General features: G+C 38.5%; 1 protein-coding gene and 1 pseudogene across 1 annotated transcript in view; one reads left to right on the top strand and one right to left on the bottom strand.

Annotated features, from left to right (window-relative positions):
- The window catches only part of LOC105535734 (aldo-keto reductase family 1 member C3 homolog), a 169,987-nt gene that overhangs the window by 58,336 nt on the left and 101,321 nt on the right, over positions 1–10,330 (bottom strand). The window lies entirely within an intron of this gene.
- On the top strand, positions 311–1,178 carry LOC105535738 (annotated as a pseudogene).

The raw sequence follows: 10,330 nt of genomic DNA on the forward strand, positions 1-10,330 counted from the left end.
TAATCGTACCTCTCCTTGGAGAAGTCTTAGTGAAAAAGGTACAGAGACCTTCATGCTGAATTCTGTATACTATTTTTGGAGGAGGTAAATTTCATCAAGGAGGACTGAAATGGTTAATCAGAGCTAGGGGAGAAGGTGGACTTATCTCTAAGGTTTGAAAAGACCACCAGAGAGTGGATTGGTAAAGATGATTAGGAGTATAATATGTATAATTATAAAGGCCATAAAAACATGGGATGAGCAATAAATCAGGAGAGCGAGAATAAGAGTAGATAGGTACTACGGGTTTAAATAAGTTTTAGATGTCTGAATGCTTTTTATTGGCATCTCTGTTTTCATAGTTCTTGAGCAGGTACTAAGAACTGGAAACAGTGAAAGTCATCCAGATTAGGGAGAGGAAGTTACCTGTTTATGAGAGCTGCTTGAGAGAGAAGCTGAAAGGATGTGGCGTGCTACCCCCACCCTTGCCTCGTGTAGAAAAGCCTGCTAATGTTGCCTCATTTAGACCCAGACCCAAAACGGGAGTCTTATAGCTGGACCACCTAGGAAGAAGAGTTCTAAAGCACAAAAAAGAAAGCATTTCATTTTGGAACACTTTTTTGCAGCTGGAAATAGGGGAATGGACTAACTGACTAAATTACCATCCTGTCCATCCTGCCGTTCATTTCAGTCCTTCCACATTGTTATTTCGTGTTTGGACTGTGCTGGAAGAACTGTTTTATACAGGCTGCTATTCAATAAATTTGTAAATACCATACCCACCAAAGGATTTAACACTGAAAAATTAAGGTAACCTTGGAAAATTCTAAAAGAGTCACTTTCCACTCCTGAGATGTAGGTGGTCAGGGGAAATGAGGAACACTGTAGAAGCCATATGCAAGATGCACAGATGGCATTGTGTTTGCTGTGGACTCTGTTGATGTTGAAAGAATGAAAGAAGTCAAAACTGAACTTTATAAAATAGGGTATAAGAAAATAAAGATGTCCCTGTATTTATGGGTGCTAAGAAACTAGACTTGAAGAACTTGTCTCTCAGAAATTGAGAAATTGTTAGCAATGGTTGAACTGAGCTCATCCACTCCTTGGCATTTGCCGCCTACCTGTGCAATCACAGGACATGAAATAAAGGATTTGAGAAACTCCATGATGTGACAATGAAAAGAAAAATATTGCAGTAATATAAAAAGATGAATATGATACCTTTTCTATATATGTGGAATAGATTTTCTCTGGTCTGATTTTGACAAACGCAAGACTGTCTAAGCCTGGTTTTCCTGTATGCCCTCCTGCGTGCTATCAAAGCTTCATTTCATTGAACAATCAGATCCCGTATGCCCTCCTGCGTGCTGTCAAAGCTTCATTTCATTGAACAATCAGATCCCGTATGCCCTCCTGCATGCTGTCAAAGCTTCATTTCATTGAACAATCAGATCCCGTATGCCCTCCTGCATGCTGTCAAAGCTTCATTTCATTGAACAATCAGATCCCGTATGCCCTCCTGTGTGCTGTCAAAGCTTCGTTTCATCGAACAATCAGATGCCCAACTCTGTGGCTGTGTGGAAGATGAGTAAATGCAGTGATGCTTCAAGTGGTCTTTTCTCCCTACCCCACAAATATTTCAGTACTATCATTTTGGGAAGTCAAGCAAGTATACTAAATTAACCAGAACGCAATTGCGGAAATTTGACGCGAAGTTGGTGAAATAAAACTTTAAAGACTGAAAAAAAGAGAGTTAACTATTTATGAAGATCACTAGTTGTGGTGGATGAAATCAACACTGAGGAAAATTTAGCAGAACATTGAGCCGACCTTGTGACTGCCCACATCTAATTTTGATGCACCTCTTTGCTTTCTGTCATCAAATCAACTGTTGAGAAGCATCTATTCTGCATATGGTTCTGGTTCTCTAACTTACTCTTTTACTACTTAGAGTCAATGAGTACAGGTCTACAGCTGAAACATGTAGTATTTAAAATTTATATATTTGGTAGTATACAAAATCTTGATTTCCAATTAAAAAGTTAAGGAATTAATGTGATTTTAATATTAGTTTTACTCAATTTTTTTATTATGACATTTTCAAATTTTAGAGAAATTTGAAGGGATAATACAGGACATCCACATGTTACCATCTATATCCAAAATTGTTGACACTTTGCCAACCTGGCAAATATATAGGTATATATGAGTAGATCTGCATCAATACATGTAGTCTTTGTTGAATCTCTTCAAAAGATATTGTAATGATCACAATTCACCTCTACAGACCTTTCAAAGCATGGCATAGGAATGAAGATATTCTCCCAGTAACACTGCAATTATTATATATAAGGAAATAACAATAATGCCCTCATATCATTGATTATCCAGTCAGTATTCAGATTTCCCATTGTTTTATTGAAATGTCTCTTATACCTCTATTTTAACCATAAATAGAAGATGAAAAAATTTAAAGATACCATATAATAAGTACCTGAAATTAAACCAAATAAAAGATGTGTATGACCTCTACAGAATTATAAAGTAATGAGAAATGTTAAAGAGTAAATATAAAAGATATATCATGAAAACAAAAAAAAATCCAGTTGTGACTTTCAGTTTGTTATACTTTGATCAGTTAACTTGTTCCAAGTTTTTGAAAGGTAAGTTTCTGTAGATTCGAAGTTTAACTTCTATGATATAAAGCATCCATCCAAGTATAACATTTTTGGTGACAAACTGCCTCTACCTTGCTGTATCCCTGAAATTATACCACAGTAGGCAGCATGAAATGACAGATTGTCCCACAATTAGTGATGCTAATTTTGATCACTTGGTTAAACAAGTGGTAACCAGATCTAATTTCCAGAGATACGTGTTCTACACTTTGCAATTACTAGTAATCTGCTGGGTGAAAATAATCAAAAGGGAAAGTTATATTCCACAGCATATTTTCACATAATGATTGAGTATACATCAATGATGTTTTAAATTTTTGTATTGCATTTTCATTGTATTTGTTCTTTCCTTGGGGCTTTAAAGTAATTACTTTCAATTTTAACTACAAGTTTACTATTCTCACTTTATATTTTATTATGAAAAAATTTTTTTCACTAAGTCAAGAAAAGAAACAATTACTCCTCTTGGATATGCTAAAAAGCTTAACTCTTTCCCTTTAATTATTCATGTCCTGGGAAAAAATTACTGTAATGATCACTGTATTAGTCCATTTTCATGCTACTGATAAAGACATATCCGAGACTGGGAAGAAAAAGAGGTTTAATGGACTTAAAGTTCCATATGGCTGGGGAGGTCTCACAATCATGGCAGAAGGCAAGGAGGAGCAAGTCACATCTTACACAGATGGCACCAGGCAAAGAAAGAACTTGTGCAGGAAATCTCCTCCTTATAAAACCATCAGATCTCATGAGACTTACTCACTATCTCAAGAACATCACGGGAAAGACCTGCCCCCATGATTTAATTATCTCCCACCAGGTCTCTCCCACAATACATGGGAATTATGGGAGCTACAAGATGAGATTTGGGTGGGGACACATAGCCAAACCATATCATGCCACCCCTAGCCCCTCCCAAATCTCATGTCCTCACAATTCAAAACCAATCATGCATTCCCAACAGTTTTCCAAAGTCTTAACTCATTTCAGCATTAGATCGAAAGTCCACAGTCCAAAGTCTCATCTGAGACAAGGCAAGTACCTTCCACCTATGAGCCTGTAAACTCAAAAGCAAGTTAGTTACTTCCAAGATACAATGGGGGTACAGGCATTGGGTAAATACAGCTGTTCCCTGTGGGAGAAATCGGCCAAAAAAGGGACTACAGGACCCATGCTAGTCTGAAATCCAGCAGGGCAGTCAAATTTTAAAGCTTCAAAATGATCTCCTTTGACTCCATGTTTCACATCCAGGAGTCAATGGAACTCCATTCACATCCATGCTGATGTAAGAGGTGGTTCCTATGTTCTTGGGCAGCTCCACTCCTGTGGCTTTGCAGGGTACAGCCTCCCTTCTGGCTGCTTTCATGGGCTGGCATTGAGTGTCTGCAACTTTTCCAGGTGCACAGTGCAAGCTGTCAGTGGATCTACCATTCTAGGGTCTGTAGGATGGTGACCCTTTTCTCACAGCTCCATCAGGTGGTGCCCCAGCAGGGACTCTGTGTGGGGGCTCTGACCCCAGAGCACTGCCCTAGCAGAAGTTCACCATGAGAGCACGGGCCTAGTGGTAAACTTCTGCCTGGATATCCCAGGCATTTCCATACATCCTCTGAAATCTGAAATCTAGGTGGAAGTTCCCAAACCTCAATTTTTTTTTTTTTTTTTTTTTTTTTTTTTTTTGAAACAGAGTGCTGCTGTCACCCAGGCCCAGGCTGGAGTGCAGTGGCACGATCTCAGCTCACTGCAACCACCACTTCCCAGGTTGAGGTGATTCTTCTGCCTCAGCCTCCTGAGTAGCTGGGATTACAGGCACATACCACCTCGCCTGGCTAATTTTTGCATCTTTAGTAGAGATGGGGTTTCACCATCTTGGTCAGGCTGGTCTCAAACTCATGACCTTGTGATCTGCCTGCCTCAGCCTCCCAGAGTGCTGGGATTAAAGGCATGAGTCACCACGCCTGGCCCCTTGCCTCAATTCTTAACTACTGTGCACCCGTAGGCTCAACACCACATAGAAGCTGCCAAAGGCTTAGGACTTGCACCCTGTGCAGCCACAGCCTGAGCTGTACTTTGGCCCCTTTTAGTCACAGCAGGAGTGATTGGGATGCAGGGCACCAAGTCCCTAGACTGCACACAGAATGGAGACCCTGGGCCCAGCCCATGAAACCATTTTTTCCTCCTAGGCCTCCACCTCTGGGCCTGCGATGAGAAGGGCTGCCACAAAGGTGTCTGACATGCCTTGGAGACATTTTCCCCATTGTCTTGGTGATTAATATTTGGCTCCTTGTTACTTATGCAAATTTCTGCAACTGGCTTGAATTTCTTCTCAGAAAATGGGTTTTTAATTTTTACTACATCACCAGACTGCAAATTTTCTGAACTTTTATGTTGTTTCCCTTTTAAAACTGGATGCTTTTAACAGCACCCAAGTCATTTCTTGAATGCTTTGCTTAGAAATTTCTTTGACCAGATACCCTAAATCATCTCTCTCAAATCCAAAGTTCCACAAGTCTCTAGGGCAGGGACAAAATGCCACCACTCTCTGCTACAACATAACAAGAGTCACCTTTGCTTCAGTTCCCAACAAGTTCCCCATCTCCATCTGATACCACCTCAGCCTGGACCTTATTGTTCATATTACTAGCAGCATTTTTGTCAAAGATATTCATCAAGTCTCTAGAAAGTTTCAAATATTCTTATATTTTTCTGTCTTCTTCTGAGGACTCCAAACTGTTACAACCTCTGCATGTTACCCAGTTCCAAAGTCACTTCCACATTTTCAGGTATCTTTCAGCAACGCCCCACTCTACTGGTACGAAGTTACCATATTGGTCCATTTGCATGCTGCTGATAAAGGCATACTCAAGAGTGGGAAGAAAAGGGGGGTTTAATGGACTTACAGCTTCACATGGCTGGGGACGCCTCACAATCATGGCAGAAGGCAGAGAGGAACAAGTCATATCTTACATAGATAGCAGCAGGCAAAGAGACAGCTTGTGCAGGGAAACCCATTTTTAAAATCATCAGATCTTGAGAGACTTATTCACTATCATGAGAACACAGATAAGGCCCCCTTCCACAACATGTGGGAATTATGAGAGCTACAAAATGAGATTTGGGTGGGGACAGAGCCAAAACATATCAATCACCATTGGTGAAGGCAAATACTTTTGATCACTTTTAACCACTCAACACTATGAAGACATGGATTGTTTTCCTATAATATGTGATTTTTATTCATTTTTGGTTTTTGATGCTCAAATCTACACAAATATTACTGAGATTCCTGAAAAACTACTTTTTTCTTTTAAACATGACCTCATAAGTCTTTAAAGAAATTCTTACATTCTGGCACAATTTGATGTTCAAAGCTCAGAATCTTAACCTATCCCAAGTCTGGAACTGGTCAAAGGTTGTTAGAAACTGACTCTGGTTCATAGAGTTGCTTATGCTCAGAAATAACATTTCTGTGTATACTTTTAGGACAGCAATATAAAATGTATTTTTATTAAAAAGATCATTACTTGACACTAATATTCTCAGTTCAAATTTAATGTTATACTTTATTCAGCTTATTTTAATCTTTATATTAACATATGTTTTGAATTATCTGATGCTTTTCCATCTTGCTCATCTACAGGTGGAATGTCATCCTTACCTCAACCAGAGCAAACTGCTGGATTTCTGCAAGTCAAAAGACATTGTCCTGGTTGCCCATAGTGCTCTGGGAACCCAACGGCATAAACTATGGTAATAAAAGCAACAGGAAGTTTACCTAAAATGCCATTTTGATGAAAAAGTTTAATTATAGCCTACGCAGTCTCCTGGAGTTCACTCTCAGTGAATCAGTGTACGGGGAGAATTTGCATTTCTGATGAGATCCCAGGTGATGCTATTGTTCAGGGGCCTCACTTGAGAGGCTCTGGTGCAGAATGAACACCTTAGTCTGTTTAGGGAGCCTCCTACCAAACTGAATCCAGCCTCAAGACTTCAGCATTTCTGGCTTTCCTTTCAGGGTGGACCAGAACTCCCCAGCTCTTTTGGAGGACCCAGTTCTTTGCGCCTTAGCAAAGAAACACAAACGATCCCCAGCCCTGATTGCCCTGCGCTACCAGCTGCAGCGTGGGGTTGTGGTCCTGGCCAAGAGCTACAATGAGCAGCGGATCAGAGAAAATGTCCAGGTGAGGAGTTGAGTGGGCGTCAGGGCTCCTGCATGGTGTCCTTCACATGTGTGCTTCTTGTAAGCTTCTCAGGACACCCTTGCACTAAGTCCATCTCCTGGGCATTTCCTGTGTACAAATGCTTTGTGTGCATCATAAGGGTTTTCTATTATACTCTAGGAGGGGCAGCATGGGTGGAGAGAATCAGGATAGGACCAAAACCAGAAATTTTGGCATAAAGTTGGCAACTTACTCTGTATCCCTCTGCTAGGGACATCACCTTTTCTTCATTTTCTGAAATGAGTTGGGTTAGATGTTCTCTAGTCTTCAAATCATTGCAGATTTTTTTTTTCATGCCCTTGTTTATTCCGTATAAATTTCATGTATTTATTCTCTTAGAATTATTTTTTGAGTGCCTGTTGAAGTCTTTGGGTATTTTTATTAGGTTGCATGCCTTTTTCTATGTGTAGAAAAACATAATACTAAGTAAAATTATAAAAAAGAAAACCTCTCAAACATAGAGGTTTAATACAAAACCATTTATTTAACTGACAATTTCATGGTTTGTAATTTAGTCTAAGCTCCACCTGAACTTAGTCTAGTTCTGTTCCTGGCTGGGCTGTCTCACGTGTGTGCAGGACAATGAGGCAGCTCTGCAGAATTAATCCAGAATTTGTATTCTGGATATTCTTTAGAGCTTCAGATGTATTGTTGAAATAGCTTCTCCCAAAATGTACCTGTGTTTTGATTCTCTTTATGGTGGTTTTAACAAAAGTTTCTACTCTTAACATAGTCAAATTATTTATGATATCGTCTTGTAGTTAATATCATGACTTTTCCTATATTGGAAACATGACAATACGTTACTATATTATGTAGTAAAATATTATATAGTAATACAAAGTAATATACTATGTTAATATCTTATAAAAGTATTAATGTACTTTCATAAATTGGGATAATTTTATTTTTAATATGTGAAATAAGGATGCAAATGTACATATAATTTTCACTTAATACTAAAATGTCCCACTAAGAATGATTGAAAAGTCCATATTTGCTCACCTATCTTGATTTTTCATCCTGTCATAAAGTGTCCATAAGTACTTCTGACATTTCCCTTCTTTCAGAGTTAACTTTCCTGTACTGTCTAAATTATGTTACATAGCATTCTTAAGGCATTTGTGTATGTTTTCCTAGATTTATTCATAGAAAACGTATAGTTTTAATAGTCTTTGGATAACTTGAGAATTTTCTAATCTATGCAAACATTCTAAGAATACAATGAATGCTTCTTACCTAGATTCATCAATTGTTAAATTGATGACTTTTATTCTCTTTTCCTCTTATTCTCTGTATTCGAGTATTCCAATAAAATTTAGTAATTTAGTATTATGCTAGCAATTAGTGACATCTTTTGATATTTAAATTCTTTCCAATTTGAATACTGAGATCCTCTTCAAGCAACTACTTGTTTTCTTTGAGCATGATGTTATTAGGATTTGGACAATTACTGTCTCGAATCTTGTTGAAAACAATTTTCACATTATACCTGTTCATTGAAGATGGAAATCAGATGAATATATTTGGATTTCAGTATTTCTATATCTGATGTGAAACTGTACAACTCTAAACACAAAGAGGATCTCAACAAATACTAGAGATGAAATAAACTTGTTTGTACATGACTGGTTCATGTACTTATAAGATTAAGAATCTAGAGAACAATTTTGAAACTTATGATTTAGATAGTTTGATGATGATACAGAGTTTGGATACTTGTCTCCTTCTAATCTCATTTTAAAATGCAAAAAAGGTTAGTTCGTGTCCTTTGTAGGGTCATGAATGCAGCTGGAAACCATCATTCTCAGCAAACTACCACAAGAACAGAAAACCAAACACCACATGTTCTCACTCATAGGTGTGAATTGAACAATGAGATCACTTGGACACAGGAAGGGGAACACATCACACACCAGGGCCTATTGTGGGGAGGGGGGAAGCGGGAGGGATAGCATTAGGAGATATACCTAATGTGAAGGACGAGTTAATGGGTACAGCACACCAACATGGCACATGTATACATATGTAACAAAACTGCACATTGTGCACATGTACCCTAGAACTTAAAAAAAAAAGTTATCCCCAATGATGGAAGTGGGGTCTGGTTGGGGCTGTTTTTGTCATGGGGACAAATACAGAAATATAGAAATCCAACAATATCCATCTGTATTAGTCCATTTTGTGCTGCTATAAAAAAATACTTGATGCTGGGCAATTTATACAGAAAAGAGCTATATTTGGCTCACAATTTACAGGCTGTACAAAAAGCATAGCACCAGATTCTGGAGAGGCTTCAGGAAGCTTTAAATTCCAACATTAGGTCATTCCTTTGCTCCCATACCTGATCATAGGCTGTTAGAAGCAGTCACACTATCTGTTGAATGTCTTCCTGCTTAGAAATTTCTTCCACCAGATACCCTTAAATCATCACTAAGTTCAGACTTCCACAAAGTCCTGGAATGGACACAATGCAGCCAAGTTCTTTCCTAAGGTATAACAAGGGTGATCTTTGTTCCAGTTTTTAGTTTCTGATTTTGGTCTTAGATCTCATTAGCCTAGACTTCATTGCCCATATTTTTATCAGCATTTTGGTCACAATCATTTAACCAATGCAGAGCAAGTTCCAAACTATCCTTTATCTTCCCGTTTTCTTCTGAACCCTCCCGACACTTCCAAACTGTGCTAGTTACCCAGTTCTAAAGCCACTACCACATTTTCAGACATTTTTAGCAATGTCCCACTCCTGGTAACAATTTTCCATATTAGTCCATTGCGCACTGCTATAAAGAAATACCTGAGGCCAGATAAAATATGCCAGAAGGTGGTTTATTTGGCTTACCATTTCGCAGAGTGTACAAAAATCATGGCACCATTTTGGTTTTGGTGAGGCCTCAGGAAGCATTTACTCATGGTAGAAGGTGACAGAGGAGGAAGCATATCAAATAGCAAGAGATGAAGAGGAAAAAAAGAAAATGTCAGTCTGCTTTTTAAACCAGATTTCATGTGACCTAATGCAGTGAACACTCATTACCATGGGGAGGGCACCCAGCCATTCATGAAGGATGCCCCCATGGCACAAACACCTCCCACCAGGAACCACTTCCATCATTGCTGAATCACGTTTTTAACATGAGATTAGGAGGGGACAAATATCGAAATTGTGTCACCACCAAACTGTCTAAATTATAAGTTTCAAAATTTTTCCTCTAGATTCTTCTAAATCTTCTAAGTACATGAGCCAATCATGTGCACACCAGGTCAACTTCATTCCATCTCCAGTTTCTGTTGAGATCTTCTTTGTCTACAGTTTTGTGCAGTTTCAATGTATAATATCTAGGAATGGATTTATATTTTACCTGATATTCTTTAATCACTTGAGAGTTTAGAGATGATCTTTCATAACTTTTGGAAACTCATCAGATATTTTACATATTGCCTCTACACCCTGCTCTG

The sequence above is a fragment of the Mandrillus leucophaeus genome, unplaced genomic scaffold, assembly GCF_000951045.1.
Source record: "Mandrillus leucophaeus isolate KB7577 unplaced genomic scaffold, Mleu.le_1.0 Scaffold15, whole genome shotgun sequence".
NCBI classification, from domain to species: domain Eukaryota; kingdom Metazoa; phylum Chordata; class Mammalia; order Primates; family Cercopithecidae; genus Mandrillus; species Mandrillus leucophaeus.